General features: G+C 38.3%; 1 protein-coding gene across 3 annotated transcripts in view; it reads left to right on the top strand.

Annotated features, from left to right (window-relative positions):
• The window catches only part of LOC132774511 (cadherin-18), a 768567-nt gene that overhangs the window by 590424 nt on the left and 158166 nt on the right, over positions 1–19977 (top strand). The window lies entirely within an intron of this gene.

Here is a 19977-nt window from a genome sequence, read left to right on the forward strand (position 1 = left end):
TACTTTTAAGCATCTTGGAATGAGCATTATATTTCATTTCTTCCATTTTCAGTAGCAGAGTTTCTGGGAAGGTGTTATATAAATTACTTCTTTCCCTTAGACCAGTGGTTCTCAACCTGTAGGTCCCCAGGTGTTTTGGCTTATAACTCCCAGAAATCCCAGCCAGTTTACCAGCTGTTAGGATGTCTGGGAGTTGAAGGCCAAACATCTGGGGACCCACAGGTTGAGAACCACTGTCTTAGACTTCAGATATTTCCAGAAACAACCATTTTTTTTCCAGAAAGCTCTTCCTGCCACCATTTTTACAAACTAGAAAAAATGCCATTGGAGATTATTGTTCCTCTGCTGAATATCAACTGTAATTTTTGATCTGTGCCATCTCTGAATGAATGTAAACTAGAGTAATAAGATTTGGAAAGACCTCCCAGGCCTTGAATAACAGATATCATACACAATAGACAGTACGGAGGCATACTGAACAATGATGTATCATAGTATAAAAGTGCTATGCATGTAAGCTTAAAACAGTAGGGAGCAATAAGTAGGTTACTGAAACCTATTTTTGACAAATGATTGGTCTTCCTGGAGTAAGTGTGGTGGTAAATTTTGAAGGGGATGGTATTCATCATGTTAATCACACTCCAAGGAAAACTGAAAAATCTAAGTTGCTGTGCTGTTCTGCATCAACAAATCAGAGCCAGCACTTTTTTTCATGTGTACCAGAAACAGGGTTTTTGTCAACTTAAACATTTTAATATGTTATTTAAAAGGAAGCAACTAAAATTATGTGTAGTACTAAAGACATAGCAGAAAACTGTGTTAAGTAACTGAAAAAAGATCTACTCATTCACCATTCTTGAGGAGCAGCAGAGGAGGACAAAAGGAAATCTAAGAGGTGTGACAGATGATAATAATGAAAAAAGTCTGACATTCTGACCCTGTGAATCAGGGTCCAACACTCCTCTGGTAATTCGCTGTGGATCTTCAGGCATGAACCCATTTGTTTTCCAAAGTAAGATAGACTCATTGAATCATTTATTGAATGGTGAGTTCATGTGACATATCCCATTAATTTAATAGATCTACTCTATTTAGGAATACCAATGGGATTCAGATTTCACCTTGTCTGCAGTAGGGTGATTGTTCATTATGTCTATTTGTTTCAAAATTAAGCTGCTGTCATATCAAAGGGATATAATGTCAATGTTGTGCTCCACTGAAGAATGTCAAAGCAAATTGATTTCTTGCTCTCTTACCAGTATTTTGATGTTCCAGAAGGAAAGAGGCTTACAAATAACTTTTTTGATCGGAGAGAGGTTAGGAAAAGGAGGAAGAGGGTGAGGATGATGATGACTATTGTTCATGGGTCAATGGTAGGAGAAATATCCAGAATCATTTTTATTGGGCAGGAAGATAGAGAAATGAGAGACTATACAATATATAACTTGCATTGGGCTACAAAATGACTGGGCTTGCTGTCTTTCCTCCAGGCATGTAGAATGGTAGAATTGAATTGCAGACTCTTATTTATCAGGTGAATGCACAAGCATTATCCAAGCTGTGTGACAAATGAAGACAGAGAGGTGACATGGATGACTGTCCTGGGATGATCTTTCTCATCATAGGAGAGCTTCTTTTTTTTCCCCTCCCTCTTTGTTAAATCTTCCAGTTAAATGATGTGGATAATTTCCACACAACGGGACTGATATTTGGTAAAGTATATTGTAAAATAATAGTCTCTAGACATTTAGTATCTTGATGTGATACCCATTCTAGTGCTGAGGAAAATGATTTTTGAACTAAAACTGCAAATTACATCAGCCATAGTGGCTTAAAAATATGGCCTACAAAAGTAACTTTTCTCCAGCTCATCAGTTTGCAAGGGAGCAGACTGTCATTCCACACTATCATATTTATTAATTATCTAATATAAAGGGGAAATTCAGATAATGCTCTTATATTAGAGGCAGCCTTATACTATCCAAGATTGTTTGTTCATTTAGTCCAGTGTTGTGGGGAGAAGGGTAAAGGTTTCCCCATGACATTAAGTCTAGTTGAGTCCTACACTCGGAGGAGCGGTGCTCAACTCCATTTCTAGGCTGAGGAACCGAAATTGTCCATAGACGCCTCTTAGGTCATGTGACTGACAGAAAAACATGGAGTGCTGTTACTTCTCTGCCAAAGCAAAACCTATTGATCTACTCACATTTGCATGTTTTTGAACTGCTAGGTTGGCAAAAGCTGGGGCTAACAAAAGGAGCTCACCTCATCCCGCGGATTCGAACTGCCAACCTTCTGGTCAGCAAGTTCTGTAGGTTAGCAGTTTCACCCGCATGTTGTGGGAACTATAGCATTGCGTGCTGAGTCTAAAGCCAGCTCTCACAGTTTCTCTCTTTGCTATGTTAAGCATGTTAAATGGTTGTGCATGTGTTTATACATATGGAGTTATCTGTTTATATCTATCCATCCACCCATCCATCCAGGCATCTTTTTATTCACTCTCCAGGCTAAATGGGGACACATTTTCAACCACTTGAATTATATTTACAGCATCTCTTATACCTGTATCAATGAAATTCTATAGAATAGCATATAATTCCATAAAATAGATTTTAAGCTTTTAGTTGCTGCTTTGATTAATTTGAATCATTATATTTTCAGAAGGTAGTTTCTGGTATTATTAAAATCAGAAGCTTACAAATAGAATCTCTTTAAGCCCTGATAAGTTTTTTAAAGGAGAAATAAGTAGTGCTTAGAGACAAGGGACAATTTAGAGAAATGCTTTCTACTCAGCACTCTTGTTAATCTGTTAATCTCATTCATTATATTATTGATGTTGTCATTGTCTTTGGAGCAGGATGTCAAGGCTCCTGGTCTAAAGAAGACTGAAAATGAACTTGGCAGATAAGCAAATAATAGCACAATAGCTGAGCTGGCAGGCAGGCAAGCCGAAGGAGAAGGTTGTAAACTGGCAAACAAAGAAGCAATGGGCAGGAAACAAGAAGTTGCTGTAGTGAAAGAAGGAACAAATGAGTTGGTGGGTGAAGACTAGGCTTGGGTAACTACGGAAAAATTTGGTTCTAAACTCGTTTCGTTTTTAGGGGGTTTTTGCGTTTCATTTTTTAAAAGAATTCTGAAATTTTTTCTTTTAAAAAGTTCGAAATATACAAAATTTCGTAAAATTACGAAACAATCACGAATAGATTCGTTAATGGCGGACGCGATTGCGCAATATGCTAACAAAAACCCTCCAAATGGGACAGGGTGAACTTCTGAAGCTTCCCTCTCCCTCTGTTGTTGACTGTTGGTGTGATAATTTATTTTTTTATCACTGATAAAACAAACAACAACCCTAAAACTTGCACCAGACCTACGGAAACAATTTCGAAACAATTTCGAAACAATTACGAAACAATTATGAAATAAATTGAAAAAAATGTTTCGATTTTTAATTACTCCTGCATGGCTCAATATCGGATCGTAAGCTAATTTAAATATGAATTAATAACAAATTACTAAATTAACGAACGAAACCGCCCAAGCCTAGTGAAGACCCCTTGTATTGCTCCTAATCTCCTCAATTGGGACCCTTACCTTCTTCTTGTTCTCTGCAATGAGAATCTTAAGCATAACAGAGTTACACTCCCATTAGGTACCCTTCTTTGATGTTTCAGAGAATTTGTCTCTGTGTCTAGTTCTAGAGACCTGCCTTGATTTGAAACTGAAGATGTTTTACGCAGATATGCAAATAGAGGATCGATGGAAGATACCAATTATTAGCTTAAACCACTGTGTCTTAAATTGTGGGTCCCAAATTGGCATCAGTAAAGGGTTTCTGAATGTCACCTAGGCATTTACATGAATCTGTTAGCAACAACTTGCAGTGTTTATAGTAGAGTCTACAAGAAATGCTTCAGCTGTAAAAGAAAAATCATAAAATGGAAAATCAACCTGTTTAGCAAGCCTTAGAAATGCTGATTTATTACACAGGCCACCAGCAACATTTTTTTTTTCTTGGGGTTGGTGTTTTAGTCCTGTTTTAGGCAGCTATTCAGAAAATTGCATTGGGCAGATTACATCAGCTCTACTTTCATGATTTACTGTGGATGAGCAGATGGAGACTGGTAAAAGGCATATGTTCTGTATCTCAAAAGCTAGAGTTGATAGGGGAAAACCGGGGCCATTTTTGGAATCAGCAGGTCAAAAATCTCTTGAAACAGGACTAATGTTTGAATCACCTAAATGTATGTTGGTGGTTTTTATAAGTAAATGTTTCATTTATATACTTATATTCCTTGGATCATGTAAAACTTTTTCAGATGGAAAGAGGTTGCAAGTTGAAAAAGTTCTGGTCTATGAATTAGGACATATGGAGACCACTGCCATTCAGAATGCAAGAAGCTGGTGTCGTCCATGTAAATAGAGCTGCGAATCTGCTGTAGGTGTTAATTTAAACTTTGAAGGAGCTCTCCAAGGTACATGCTTTGGAATCAGTACCATATATAGAAGCATTACATTTCAGGTTGAAATCTGGAGAAGATTATTTGCTTGATAGTTTGGGAACTACCAGCTACCACTGGACTCAAAAATCTTTTGATCCTCTTTTTCTTTGCTAATAATATGCTATTAGACCTTGCATTTTGGACATTGCTTCCTATTTCATTAGACAAATTGGTTTCCCTCCCCTTCCTCCCCCCTTCATAGCAGAACTGTTATTCTTAACAGACAAAATGACTAATAAATAGTGATGGGAGTCATTTGTTTTATGTTTGGAATGAATAATTTAGTGTTCTGCCTTCTAAATATCTGCATCTATTCAAAAGAAAGATAATTTCTCAAAGCATTTCTTTTAGAAGAAGGTTTTCTGGGAATGATGTCAGAGAAGTCAGTATATACCTGTCAATTCCTAGAAATAGTGGTAGAATTTGCAAATAATATCATGATCTAAGGGCTAGGCCTGCCATTACGCAGACTTGAGGCAGCAGACCATGACTAGATAATAAGGGACCAGTAATTATGTGGTTTAATGGACTTAGTGTGTTTTAGGTCAGCCTAAGTTGCACTGAAGAATGTGCACAACTCAGCCGACCTTATTGTGTATATATTCATTTGTGGATAATCTTCTTCCTTTACTTCACAGTCGTTAAATAATATTTTTAATTATCCCCAATGGCCATTTTTAAAGCAAAAAAAAATCTTCCTATATTAAATGACAACATATGAAGTGATTAGTAGGAGCATGTTTTAAAGAAATGTGCAAATACAGCTGATGGATTTGTGAGAGAAGGACCAATTTTGTAATAGTTTCCAGAACTGTTCAAACACAGATATTAATTTTCTTTTCAGAAATTGTCAAGAGATGAAGTTATCCTGGGATATAATTTTGCATAAAAAACAGCATAGTAGAGCTATTGAGATTTTAAGGGAAAAAATCATGCTGATTTGTATTATATATTTTTGATTAAACTATGCATATATATAATTAGGGCCATAGATAAGGTTGAAAGTATTCCCTACCCCATTAAATTAAAGGACTTTGGTGGACACATATTCATGCTGTAGCTGTAGATCCACTGAAAGAAATCAAGTTATATTTTAATGTATTTTATAATCTTGTTGGTCTACTTAATGCTAATTGTTCATATTGTGATTGTTGTTTGTTGGGATCTAATGATTGCCAGTTGTAAGCCCCCTGAGTCCCCCCCCCCCCTTGGGGGTTGAGAAGGATGGGATATAAATGTTTGAAATAATAAATAAAGTTTCCCCATGCAACTTCCATTACACAGTCAGTACAGTTTTGAATGTGTTCCTACATGACCTCGCTCTCTAAGAAGAAAACTGAATTCTTGCAGTATTGTGAGATTATTTATTTATTTATTTATTTACATCACTTATATCCCACCCATATCAGCTCACAGGCGACTCAGGGCGATCTACATATCGGCACAATTTGATGCCATCAATACAATACAAAAGCAAAAACAATTAAGCGCATTTAAACAAAAAAGACAGTGCAATAACAATTTAAAAAGAGCTATATCCTCTCATTCCAATCCTCATCCGTTTCATCGTCTTAGCTGTTCCTGGGTCATTCTCCATCTCAAGCTTGACTATTCCGGGGTTCCGAGTTGCATGTATATTGAAGAATCCAGTGCATTTTGGCCCACTTTAACTGCCTTAGCTCAGTTCTATAAAATTCTGGAAGTTGTACCTTTAGCCTTTTCTGCCTGGTTCTTCACCAAACCATAATTCCCAAGATTCCATAGCATTGAGCCATGGGAGTTCAAGTGATGACAAATATCATTGATTCTCCAGTGTAGATACACCACTACTCTTTCTGTCTGCTGCTGACTCTTCATTTCTTTTCTTTGTTTTTAACATCCACACCCTATCTTCAAAGGCATTGTCTTTTGAATCAGGATACATAATAAAACAAATAGTAACATTACCTTTTAAACAGGGTCAAACATTTAATAATTGATCTGTCTAACACAGGGGTCCTCAAACTTTTTAAAAAGAGGGCTAGATCACAGTTCCTCAAAGTGTTGGAGGGCTAGATTATAATTTGAAAAAAGCATGAATGAATTCCTATGCACACTGCACATATCTTATTTGTAGTGCAAAAACACTTAAAAACAATACAGTAATTAAATGAAGAACAATTTTAACAAATATAAACTTATTAGTATTTCAATGGGAAGTGTGGGCCTGATTTTGGCTGATGAGATAAAAATGTTGTTGTTGTTGTTGTGTGCTTTCAAGTCATTTCAGACTTAGGTTGACCCTGAGTGAGAGCTGGGTAAATGACCTTGGAGGGCCGTATCTGGCCCCCCAGGCCTTAGTTTGAAGACCCCTGGTCTAAGATGTATGAGGGTGCATCTCCAATGTAGAATTAATGCAGTTTACATCATTTTAATGGCTATGGGTCAATGATATGGAATTCTGTGATTTGTAGTTTTACAAGATTTTTAGGCCTTTCTGCCAATGAGAAGGTGCCTTACCAAACTACAGTCTGTGGGATTCGAATGCATGGAGCCATAGCAATTAAAGTGATGTCCAATTACAATTAATTTTACAGTGTTGACTCAGCCTAAGAACCAGCACAGATTTAATAATAAAAATCCTGGTGGAATTAATGTTCTATAACCAGTTGTTTTTAAGAGAAAAAGGTGGGGTATTTCTAACACCAATGACAACTCTAATGGATTGTGGATTGTATCAATGCCCCATGTTCATAGAAGTTCTTTAGGGTAGAATCAAGTGTAAGTGTGCAGAATTTAACCTCCCTGAGCCATACAACATAATGTAAAAAATAGAAATATATATATATATATATATATATATATATATATATATATATATTAAAGTCAAATGAAAGATAAGAAAACATATCCTTCATGTAGCATAAGGTCTACCCGAACTGGAATGAATTTTAATGACCTCACAGTGGAAGAAATTTCCTTCAAAAGGGGCCAGTTTACTGACAATGAAATCAAGTTGTATCTGCTTTGCTAAAAATGACATGGGAAATCCTCTGCCCATCCTAAGTTTTTAGAGAACATGGACCCCCCCCTCCAAAAAAAAGTATCCTAATGTCATGAATTGATTGATCTCTTTGAATATTTTCCTTTTCTTCGCTGTCTTTAGTTTGTAGTAGTGAAAAAAATGTAGATGACAAGAAACAGAAATTTGGAGCTTTATTTATTTCTACCAGCATGCAGGTGCTTGCACTGCAAGTGCTATTTCTAAATACAAATCCCCCATTCTAAAGAACTAAAATGTTCTATTTTAATACTTGAAGGATAGAAAAAAAACCTGGTTTGCAAATGCCATTTGCAAACCAGAAAGAAGAATTTAAAGACTTTCTTGGGAGGAACATCCCTTAGCAGCTGAACCACCACAAAGAAGTTCCTATTTCTAGGAAATAACTATCTGATCTGCAATGACAGCTGTAAAAAAGGAAAGATTGTCAAATGTTTGGAAAAGTGAAATACTTGGTTGGAGAAGTTCAGGGTTCTTTGAAGCTCTAAACCAAGTAAACTGTTTTTACTTGCACCCCTTTCCACCTGAGATATTTTACACAACCTCAGGTATATAGATATATAGATATAACAATCAAACATTTACTGATAATAATTAATCAAAATTGCTTTGAAACCAATTGTTTGGTATACATTTAATTTTGCCATTTATTAAGATGAAAGAAAATTTGCATACTAATGAGATGGATGTGCTTAAGAACTAAATTTTAGCTGAATATTTGAGTCTGTAGGATTTAGAGTATCTTCAACATTTTTCATGCATGTGGCCGCTGAAGCATTTGCTGCATGTAGTTGCTAAAAGATGCATGTAAATGTCTAAAACAGCCACTAGGTGGCAAGCTACACAATTTTTTGTAACCCCCAAATTCAGTTAGAAGACCCCAAATGGGGTTGTGGACCACAGTTTAAGATGTTGTGCTGTAAGTGATATAAACTATCAATTCTTCTAATTATCACATATATGAAACTGGGACATGTGAAAACTGGTCTTTGTGTGGCCAAGTAACATCATTGTGTAGTCAGGATGAGAGATAAAAACAAGCTTGGGTAGACTAGACAGCAGCAGTTTCTTTTGCATCAGCCTCTCTGGATGTACAAATTCTTCTCTCTCCTTTCTCCTCCTTCTGTTTGAGTTAATTGAGTACTTTTGCACTTTGGGCTCATTTTGAAACAGTGGAAGTAAGGAACAATGGGAAAAGTGTGTGTGTGCGGGGGGGGGGGGGGGTAATATTGGGACATAAAAGCAGCTGCAAGAGAGAAATGACAGAAGATTAATCAGGACTGTCCCAGACGAATCAGGGCAGCTGGATGGTATTTTGTTCATATCAATAAGAATCTCTAATCCTTGTGTGTCTTTCCTTATGATATCACCTATTTCTTAAAGTGAGGTATCCACATGAATATCAGGAAGCATTTCTTGTAGAGTCCACTATAAACACTGCAAGTTGTTGCTAACAGAGTGAGTCTTCTGCATGTATGAAAGTCTGTTAACACAAAAGTAGAAGACTAGGTGAAGGAAAATGAAAAGAATAGAGTATGTGGATCTCCAGTCTGGAAGATATTACTTCTCCCAATGCTTTCCCTTATTATTATTATTATTATCATTATCATTATTATTATTATTATTGCTAATACTACTACTTCACATTGTGTGGTTCTCTGCAAGACATTAAATGCAATAAGCTAAACTTCTGACTTTCTGAAAATCTCTATATCCTAAGGAAACTTAGGAAAAATTGCCAACTCCTCTTCAATGCTATCCTTCTTTTTGAATAAATTCCACCCTTTTAATTTCAGTCATGAGGATTCTCACTGTCTTTTCAGCTTGCCATTATCTGCTTAGTAAGGAGGTTGTTAAAGGGCACATCAATGTCATTCTTGAAATCAGGAGCTTGTAATGTAACCACTTCCCTCTTCACTTACCATCAGTGAGTCACATTTTTTTATTGCAGTAGTGTTCCAAAAATATTGCTCTCTGCATTTTCTTTTCAATGACAAAACCAGTAAGAATGTTGGCTACAGTTTTATCATGGCCGTTGTATTTGCATAGAATTACATGTTAGCATTAACAGTACTGTGCAGTTTGTTGCATAACAAATGAAATTATATCGTGTATGCCAGTCATCTGGATCCCAAAAAGTTACCACATATGAAGCCTCAAAGGCAGAGCCTGAGGCACAGGGGAATTTGGGCCACCAAATGAAAGGAGACTTCTGGGCCCATGGGAAGAGGCTGCCTTGAAGCCTCCTTCCCTCAGCACATGGCAAGGGACAGCATCTCTCTATATATTATAGGTGGCTGTCCCTTGTGCTGCCTCTTTCTTACAATATGACCTACTCACCCACAGGTCAGTATGAGTTTTATGCTGGTTGCATCAGAGCCAGGTAGGATTCTAAGGAATTTTCTATGTTTTTCCCCCCTCACCTTCCCTATACTGTCTCTGTTGGGTTGTGGTAATTGGCATTTGGTGCTATCACTGAAATCATTGGTCACTTGCATGCTAAAATTAGCATAGTTGGTAAGCACCAACTATGAAGGGTGGGCTTCTGGAATGGCTTCTCTGAGTTCTGTGGCTTGGATTACTGGGAAGTGGACTCTTGACTATACTCTGGACCGTGCTCTGACCTACAAGAAGCACTGCCTGAACATCAAGCAAAAAGTGGGCGCTAGAAACAATATCATACGAAAGCTGATTGGCACAACCTGGGGATCACAACCAGACACAGTGAAGACATCTGCCCTTGCGCTATGCTACTCTGCTGCTGAGTACGCATGCCCAGTGTGGAACACCTCTCACCACACTAAAACAGTGGATGTGGCTCTTAATGAGACATGCCGCATTATTACGGGGTGTCTGCGCCCTACACCACTGGAGAAATTACATTGCTTAGCCAGTATTGCACCACCTGACATCCACCAGGAAGTAGCAGCCAATAGTGAAAGGACCAAGGCAGTGACATCTCCAGCTCATCCCTTGTTTGTGTATCAGCCAGCATGTCAATGACTTAAATCAAGAAATAGTTTTCTAAGATCTACAGAGACACTCGCTGGAACACCTCAGCAAGCGAGAGTCCAAAAGTGGCAGGCTCAAACCCAGCACCTCAATCCGTGGGTGATACCAGATGAGAGACTCCCTCCTGGGCACACAGAAGACTGGGCGACTTGGAAGGCGCTGAACAGACTGCGCTCTGGCACCACGAGATGCAGAGCCAATTTTAAGAAATGGGGCTACGAAGTGGAATCCTCGACATGCGAGTGCGGAGAAGAGCAAACCACAGACCACCTGCTGTAATGCAACCTGAGCCCTGCTACATGCACAGTGGAGGACCTCCTTGCGGCAACACCAGAGGCACTCCAAGTGGCCAGATACTGGTCAAAGGACATTTAATCAACTACTAAGTTCACAAAATTTGTGGGTTTTTTTAATCTGTTTGTTTGTTTTGTTCTGTTAGAAATGTAATGCAATGAAATGGTTGCTGATGACACGATAAATAAATAAATAAATAAATAAATAACTAGAAATTTTAGACAAATAATCAACTCAAAGAATCTAGATTCATGTGTAAATGTGAGTACTATACCTAATAACAAAAGAACCATCACTTTCTCTGAGTAGAGTCCAATTGCAGGAAAACATAAAAGAAGTACTGACTATTCTCCCCACTGTGGCATCACATCTGGCCTTTTTGAATGCCTGAGTGGGGAAATGGCACCTGCCAAGGGCAACCAGAACCCTGATGTGGCATTGGTACTTCCTCTGTTCATGAAATGATCATTGACTTATTCATGGATAATATCAAAATCCAAAATTTTGATCCCAAAACCTGTCCTCAACTTATACATGAAGTTGACACACAGATGAGTATATATCATGAGTTCTAGTAGGTCAGGTGAAAGTGATATCTAGTCCAGTTGCCCATCTGTGGATAGAGTATATGTTTGCAAACTATTTCAAATTCAGCTCCCATGTTTAGGTGAGGATTGGATGAACCCCTTTCTGACACTCTGGATAGCAGGGATGAGCAACACATCACCCACTGGAGAGCAGGAATGAGGAATACATCACCCACAAACCACATGCAACCTTGTATTATTTTTAAACACCAGAATTCCCACTATATTTTCCAAATCCAATTGCTACAATGGCTGAAAAAACAGTTTGCTTTAATAAGAATGTGTTTGGGGTGTGTAGCTGCTCCAAGAAGCTTTAAATTTCAGTTCAGGGTATGATTTATGCTCCTTATATCTTTGCTTTATTCAAAAAAGGAAACATATTTTTTTTCTATCTTCCACCAATATTGCAATGCTTTCTGGACCATTCTCTTGAAAGTTGGATGCTCTGATAAATTTGTGAACATCCTGTGGCTCCTCCATGATGACATGATGGCAACAGTATTGGACAGCAGTGGCTCCCAAAGTTACTCATTTAATGTGGGATCAGGTGCCAAACAGGGATGTGTCATTGCCTCAACATTATTTCTATCTCCATCACTATGGTTCTATACTTTGTTGACAGGAAACTTCCCACTGGTGTGAAAATCATGTATAAGGCAGATGACAAGCTGTTTAACCTCAGTAGGCTGAAAGTCAAAAGTAAGGTCATAACAACTTCTGTTATAGAACTCCAATATGCTGATAATAATGTAGCCTGTCCTAATACAGAGGAAAACCTTTCAGAGAAAGACCTACAAACCTTTAAATACCTTCACAGAAGTAAATGAAAAGCTTGGCCTTTCATTTAATATTGAAAAAAAAACCACAGAGTGTTCTATTAGCAAGCACAGACCAATCCGCCTGCAATGCCAGCAGTATAGTTTCATGGTGTAATGCTAAAAAATGTTGACCATTTCTGCTACCTACCTTGTCAGCTTTTAAGAAAGACCTAAAAACCTGGCTCTTCCGATGTGCCTTTGGCGAGAGAATATATATTTAATTTTTAGTCTGTCCCAACTACAGCTCCGTCCTCATGATGCATTCCCACCCACCCCCCACACTCTTAATGAAAGTCTAACCCCACTGTTCGGCCTTTTTGAGTTCCCCTCTTAGAAACACATTCTCCCTCAGAAACACGTTCTACTTATCTCATCCAGGGTTTAATAATTTAATGTAATGTAATGTAATATATGGTAGGTAAGGCAAAGGTAGTCCCCTGACATTAAGTCCAGTCATGTCTGACTCTGGGGTGTGGTGCTCATCTCCATTTCTAAGCCAAAGAGCCAGCATTGTCCATAGACACCTCCAAGATCATGTGGCCGACATGACTGCATGGAGCGCCGTTACCTTCCCGCCGGAGCGGTACCTATTGATCTACTCACATTTGCATGTTTTCGAACTGCTAGGTTGGCAGAAGCTAGGGCTGACAGCGGAAGCTCATGCCGCTCCCCAGAATCGAACCTGCGACCTCTCGATCAACAAGCTCAGCGGCTCAGTGCTTTAACCCACTGCGCCACCGGGGGTGCATGATATGCACATATAATATTTATAATATTATAATGTAATACAATATAATGCCAATAATAATAAAATATTATAATTATATATTATATATTACATGTAATATTACTAATAATATTACAATATAATGGTATAGTACAATATAGTAATATATAATACTAATATTGTTTTATGCTAATAATATAATATATTGTATGTGTATATACCTTGTAAGCCGCTCTGAGTCCCCTTTGGGGTGAGAAAGGCAGCATATAAATATCACAAATAAGTTTTATCAATTTTATTTCTAGTACATTTGGCCCGCCCACTGTGTTCCATTTCTGTATCTTGTCATTTTGAAACTGTTTATTTTATTTTGTTATTTTATATATTTATTTTGATGATATTATTGCTTCTTTGTATTTTATTCTGCTGTAATTTTGGGCTTGGCCTCATGTTAGCCACCCTGGGTCCCCTTTGGAGAGATGGTGGCAGGATATACCTGTCCGAACGTATTATCTCCTATGAACCATCTAGATTGTTAAGATCGTCTGGAGGGGCCCTGCTCTCGGTCCCACCGGCCTCTCAGGCACGTCTGATGGGGACGAAGGACAGGGCCTTCTCGGTGGTGGCCCCTTGACTCTGGAACTCTCTCCCACTGGAGATCAGAACTGCCCCCTCCATTCTGTCATTCAGAAAACAGATGAAAACCTGGCTATGGGGTTTGGCTTTCGACAAGTGAATCAATATTTCTGTGATCGGATAGATGACGATGAATGATGGACAACGAATTCACTATGACGTCTGACCATTGTTGTTATGTGATTGCATTTTGCTGTTATAACATTTTAATTGAATATGTTATATGATGTTTTTAATTATTGTTTTGTGATTTTATTGTTGGAAACCGGCCCGAGTCCTCCGATAGAGGGGAGAAGACCGGTATACAAAATTGCTAAATAAATAAAATAAATATAAATAAAGATTATTATTATTATTATTATTATTATTATTATTATATAGACAGCCACCTCTTCACAAATGTCAACATTGACACTGAAATACGAGACTGACTGAGCACTGGAGTGCAGCATTTTCTTTGAATGAAGCCATTTTCGACAATCTGAACATTCATAGAGATGCTTGTTTATAAAGCTATTATCCTTCCAACTCTACTGTACACCTGCAAAACATGGATTATCTACAAACATCATTTTTGACATCCATCAGTGCTGTCTTAAAAAAAAAAACTTTCAAATATCTTGGGAAAACAGATGGACAGACAAATGTCAGCCTTCTGGAAGTAGCAAAGACCATTAGCATTGAAATGATGATTGTCTGCCATTAACTTCACTGGACTGGCCATGTTGTCTGAATGCCTTGTCACCATCTACCAAAGCAGTTCCCTCCACCAAAATTCCACTTTTGGAAGACAGACATAGTTGACCATGCTATCCTGATGAAAATATGATAGAGCAATTGAAAATTTGAAAGGGGGAAGTTCCCCCCGTACCCACTGCTACTGCTGTAGTGCCAAACTTGGTTGCATATTAACAGCACCAAGAAGTTATATAAGTCTAGTGTGGAGTGTACTGAGCTTTACTATCCACTATTCTAGCATGGTTTGAAGAAACATATTTTTTGGGGAGGAGTTGGGCAGGCACGTAAAAACCTCTCACCAGTTGTGCCACCTATGACAATAAATACAAGTTTTAAGTAAGTTTCTCATATGTTCAGGAAAGAGGTTTAGGACCTGAAAGAGGGCTCTTACATGCCACCAGATCACTATCTGACACACTGACAGAGAATAGTGGCATTAATGCCTTGGAGTGGACAAGCTGGGTATATTATGAAATGTTTAAATAGGTGTTTATAACTTGAACAAACCATGCCAATAAAAAAACCCATTCTTAGGATTGTCAAAAGTTGGAAAAAGGCAAAGGCGCACAACAAGCAGTATATAACCTTCTCAACCATTGTGAAATCGCATGCCTATGTGATCCAAGAAAGTCGTTCAGAAGGTACTTTGCTGCATTCCATTGATCCTTGAAACCAGCCCTCAGGAGAACAAATGCAGAACAAAGTTTGTGATTCCTCCATGCCATGTGTGACGTTTTTCAAAAAGGCTCTGTAGGATAGCAACAGTGCTCGACACAAGAGAGAAAAGACTAAGAACTTATGTTCCAACTCATTTGTGGAAATAGTTATATATATGTGCATTGCTTCTTCCACATACTCCCACAACCTTTTCCATACTTTATTGCATTTTCATTTAATGTTTCTTTCAAGAGCTATAAGTAACAAACATGGATGGTGCTAAACACATTGATGAGGTTAGTAATCCCATTGGTCCAAAATGGAAAAAAAAAATCACTGCAATGTATACAATACAATCCCTGTATCCACTCAACTAATATATCTGCTGGCTTCAATTATCCATGATTTCACTTATTCATTTGGAGCCTTCTGTACAACCTACACATTCTTCTCAGTACATCTGTCATTTGTCCATTGAAAATAATAGATCTCATTATTACCAAATTCATATTTTTATGTATGTACACGAGATCTGGCAACATATCCTCTTTGGATATGGGGGCTGTGCTGTACCTTTATTCTGTTTTAAATTGTAATCTGATTTGTTATGCCTGTCCCTCTTTTTATTTGAATTTTCATCATCTTCAGTATGAGATGTGTATATGTGTGTGCAAAAAGTACACATGGACATAGAATAGCCATCCAATGGATATTTAGGGAGAGCATTTTAAAGATACTAATTAAGTTTAGTAGCTAGGGTATTAAATTATCCACATTAGCACATAGTGAAAGTGCTTATAAAAATATTCAAGTGAATGTTATCTCACTGATTCTGTTTGAAAACTGTCAGGACCTGGGGCATTGCTCACCAAGCACATAGCTTCTGGGCTTTATTTTCCCATTTAAACGGAATGTTTAGGGATCTACCATGCAAGTTCCATTAAAGCATATGGTTGGAGTTGGTTCATGGATTGCACCAATCTGCAAGGTAGTTTGCATGCTGGGATATTGCATGAGAAGAGAGAATGGTCCCCATGAAGCCAACTTCCTGAAATTCTTTAATTTATTATCTGCTGTTTTTAAATATTATATTTCAGTACTTATGACTAGGAATGCATACATGTATAAAAATAGATACTGTCTCCTTTGAGTGAGATGTCCAGTGAAGGTGTCACTTCAATACTCTGCCAAATAGTTCTTTACTTCTCCTGCATAATTTGCCAGACCTGAATAAATGATGCAAAGTGATTTTACACATTGCAGAAGAAATGATGTACGGTATGTGAAATTATGCAAATCTGTTCCAATTACCTAAAGTATAAAAAAAAAACTGTGGAATCTCTCTGCTGTAAAATTTGAATGGTGTGGGTACAGAATTTTAAACAGCCTGCTATTCATCACAGCTTAAAATGTTATATAGAATCATAAAATCATGGAAACTTTGGAGTGAACCGTGACTTCAGGCACTTGCAATCAGCCTAGGGACAGAGAATAGCACATACCTTGCCCCATCATTTTGATGTTTGCGGTGCCCACTGGGCAAGAAAATGGCACTGGACACGGCTTGGTGCCTAGTTTGATGATATTCAGTGCAATAAGACCATTGTGGAAGGGTGGCGTGAAAGGCAGAAAGGGTTCTAAGGGCTATTTATTTGTCATGTCAGGGCAACCAGTCAATTATATTACATTTCTAACAGAACAAAGCAAACAAACAGACAAAATTTGTGAGTTTGGTAGTTGATTAAATGTCCTTTGACCAGTAGCACTAGCTGGCCACTTGGAGTGCTTCTGGTGTTGCTGCAAGAAGGTCCTCCATTGTGCATGTGGCAGGGTTCAGGTTGCATTGCAGCAGGTGGTCAGTGGTTTGCTCCTCTCCACACTCGCATGTCGTGGATTCCACTTTGTAGCCCCATTTCTTGAGGTTGGCTCTGCATCTCGTGGTGCCAGAGCGCAGTCTGTTCAGCGCCTTCCAAGTCGCCCAGTCTTCTGTGTGCCCAGGGGGGAGTCTCTCATTTGGTATCAGCCATTGGTTGAGGTTCTGGGTTTCAGCCTGCCACTTTTGGACTCTTGCTTGCTGAGGTGTTCCAGCGAGTGTCTCTGTGGATCTTAACAATCTATTTCTTGATTTAAGTCGTTGACGTTCTAAGGGCTGAGCAATGTCCAGTGCAGTTTTCTTGCCCGGTAGCTATTGCAAACACATCTATCGGAACAAGGTAAAGTTCATGATCAAGCAGCACCCAACAAATTCCGCGGCTGCTCAGCCATGTGGCTGCCATCCAGCCAGGCTTGCTTAAAGGTATGTATTGTTCAGCATTACTGATCCAGAGTACTTTTTAACAGCATAGGCATACTAAGACTGAACACAAGAGGATTCCTAGAACATATCCTACCCGATAAATGGGCCAGAAGGCACAGTGGAAGACACTCACTTCATGAAAGTTTTGTTTCACATTATGAAAGTTATGTTTATGTGATTAAGGATTGCAATCCCATATAAATTTGCCAGTAAAGAAGTAGCATTGAATCCATTGGGATTTGCTTCTGAGGCATGTATATAGTTTTTTAAAATTTCTACTATCTATTTAAAAAGGGAGGAAGTTTGGCCTATTTGCCAGTGTCATGTCCTTCCATCCTTCTTGCTATTGTTGGTATATTTACATGCCATTTTTGACTTATGGTGACACTGAGGCAACTCTATCACAGTGTGTGTGGGGCGGGGGGGGGGGGGGCAGGAGGGAAAGTGTCATGACCTGTTTTTCAGACTTACAGAGTGATTGTCCTGATATCACCTAGTTGAGCCATAACTATAGCTATACTTTTGTGGTGTTCCCATATTTCTTTCTGGCAGCAACTCTGTGAGAAAATATAATACATCCGCTGTTAAGGCTAAATCCTTGCAATGTATTGTATTGTTCATACAGGTTCAGCATCTCATGTCCAAAATGCTTGCAGTCAGAAGCATTTTGGATTTCAGATTTCTTTCTGGATTTTGGAATACCAGTATTTGCATATACATATATAATGTATATGCAAATACTATACAAATCTTGCAGGTGGGACCCAAGTCTAAATAGGTAATTCATATATCATAAACATATTATGCACACAGCCAAAAGGTAAATTTATACACCATTTGGAAACATTTTCTGCCTGTGTACATTGAACCATCAGAAAGCAAAGGTGTTACTGTCTCAGCCACCTATTTATTTTCAGATTTTGGAGAATTTCAGATTTTGGATTTCTGGGTAAGGGGTGCTTAATTTCTCTCTGGAAATGTCTCAGCTTCCTTCACTTCCAGCCAATGGAAGATACAACCCAACCCTTGTGAATGGAATTAGATGGGATAAGTTTGTTTTGTGTTTGCTTGCAATTTGCCTTTTATTTTAATTGGTTTTTTACTATTGTTTTGTTTTATTTTTAGATTGTCTTGGTTCCCACATGAAAGTAGAAAGTTTTTAAATGTTTAATAAATAAAACAAATAATAAATCATATCAAGCGATTCTATGCTGTGGATTAAATAATTCAGTTAATTAGAAAGCTGGGTGGATACTGTATTTGGATAGGAGTGCCTTATAGCTGTTTGCTCATGTTTTTGATTGAAAGTGCTAGTGCTTTTTATGTAAAACTTTTGTGCTTGAGGCAGGTTTTTATGCATTTTGAAGTAAACATATTTTTCCCCAGAAAATCTGTTAATGTGATTCAGAGATAATGGATTCAAATATAAAAATGTGGCTATCATGTTTTAATGAGAAAATATTATAGATTCCAATCACCTACTCTCTCAGTATTATTTACTTGGTTATTTAAAGGAGGAGCAAAAAAGTGGGATGTAGTATGTTCATTGATTTCTAGTTTTTACTCCACAGGCTTACTCACACTATACTTAAAAATAAATACTCAAAAAATTATGAAATTTACATTTTCCCCCAGAATGCCAGTTTAAGAAATGTCTCAGTTTGGTTGTTGTAGGTTTTTTCGGGCTATATGGCCATGTTCTAGAGGCATTCTCTCCTGACGTTTCGCCTGCATCTATGACAAACATCCTCAGAGGCTGTGAGGTGTGTTGGAACTAGGAAAATTGTTTTTATATATCTGTGGAATGACCAGGGTGGGACAAAGAACTCTTGTCAGCTGGAGCTAGGTGTGAATGTTTCAACTGACCACCTTGATTAGCATTTGATGGCCTGGCCATTTTTTAATGTGGCTTGTCAGTGCCTGAGGGAATTTTTTGTTAAGAGGTGATTAGCTGTCCCTGATTGTTTCCTCTCTGTTGTTTTGCTGTTGTAATTTTAAGGTTTTTTAATACTGGTAGCGAGATTTTGTTCATTTTCATGGTTTCCTCCTTTCTGTTGAAACTGTCCACATGCTTGTGGATTTCAATGGCTTCTCTGTGTAGTCTGACATGGTGGTTGTTTGAGTGGTCCAGCATTTCTGTGTTCTCAATAATATGCTGTGTCCAGGTTGGTTCATCAGGTGCTCTGCTATGGCTGACTTCTCTGGTTGAAGTAGTCTTCAGTGTCTTTCATGTTCCTTGATTCGTGTTTGGGTGCTGCCTTTGGTGGTCCCTATGTCCACAGCTACATGATATACAGTAGACTCCCGCAGAAGTGAGAGGATCCCTCTTGTCCTTTGCTGAATGTAGCATTTGTTGGATTTTCTTGGTGGGTCTGTAGATAGTTTGTATATTTTGTTTCCTCGTCAGCTTCCCAAAGCAGTCAGTGGTTCCCTTGATGCATGGCATCTTTATCTTTACTCTCGTGGCTTGTTCTCGGTCTTGCAGCTCTTCTGATGTCTGAGGCGGAGTATCCATTGGCCTGTAAAGCCCAGTTTAGGTGGTTCAGTTCATCTTGGAGGAGGTGGGGTTCGCAGATTCTTTTTGCACGGTCTGCCAAGGCTTTAATTGTGCTTCCTTTTTGACTTGGGTGATGGTTAGAGTTTTTGTGTAGATATCTATTTGTGTGTGTG

This window comes from Anolis sagrei, chromosome 4 (genome assembly GCF_037176765.1).
Source record: "Anolis sagrei isolate rAnoSag1 chromosome 4, rAnoSag1.mat, whole genome shotgun sequence".
NCBI classification, from domain to species: Eukaryota; Metazoa; Chordata; class Lepidosauria; order Squamata; family Dactyloidae; genus Anolis; species Anolis sagrei.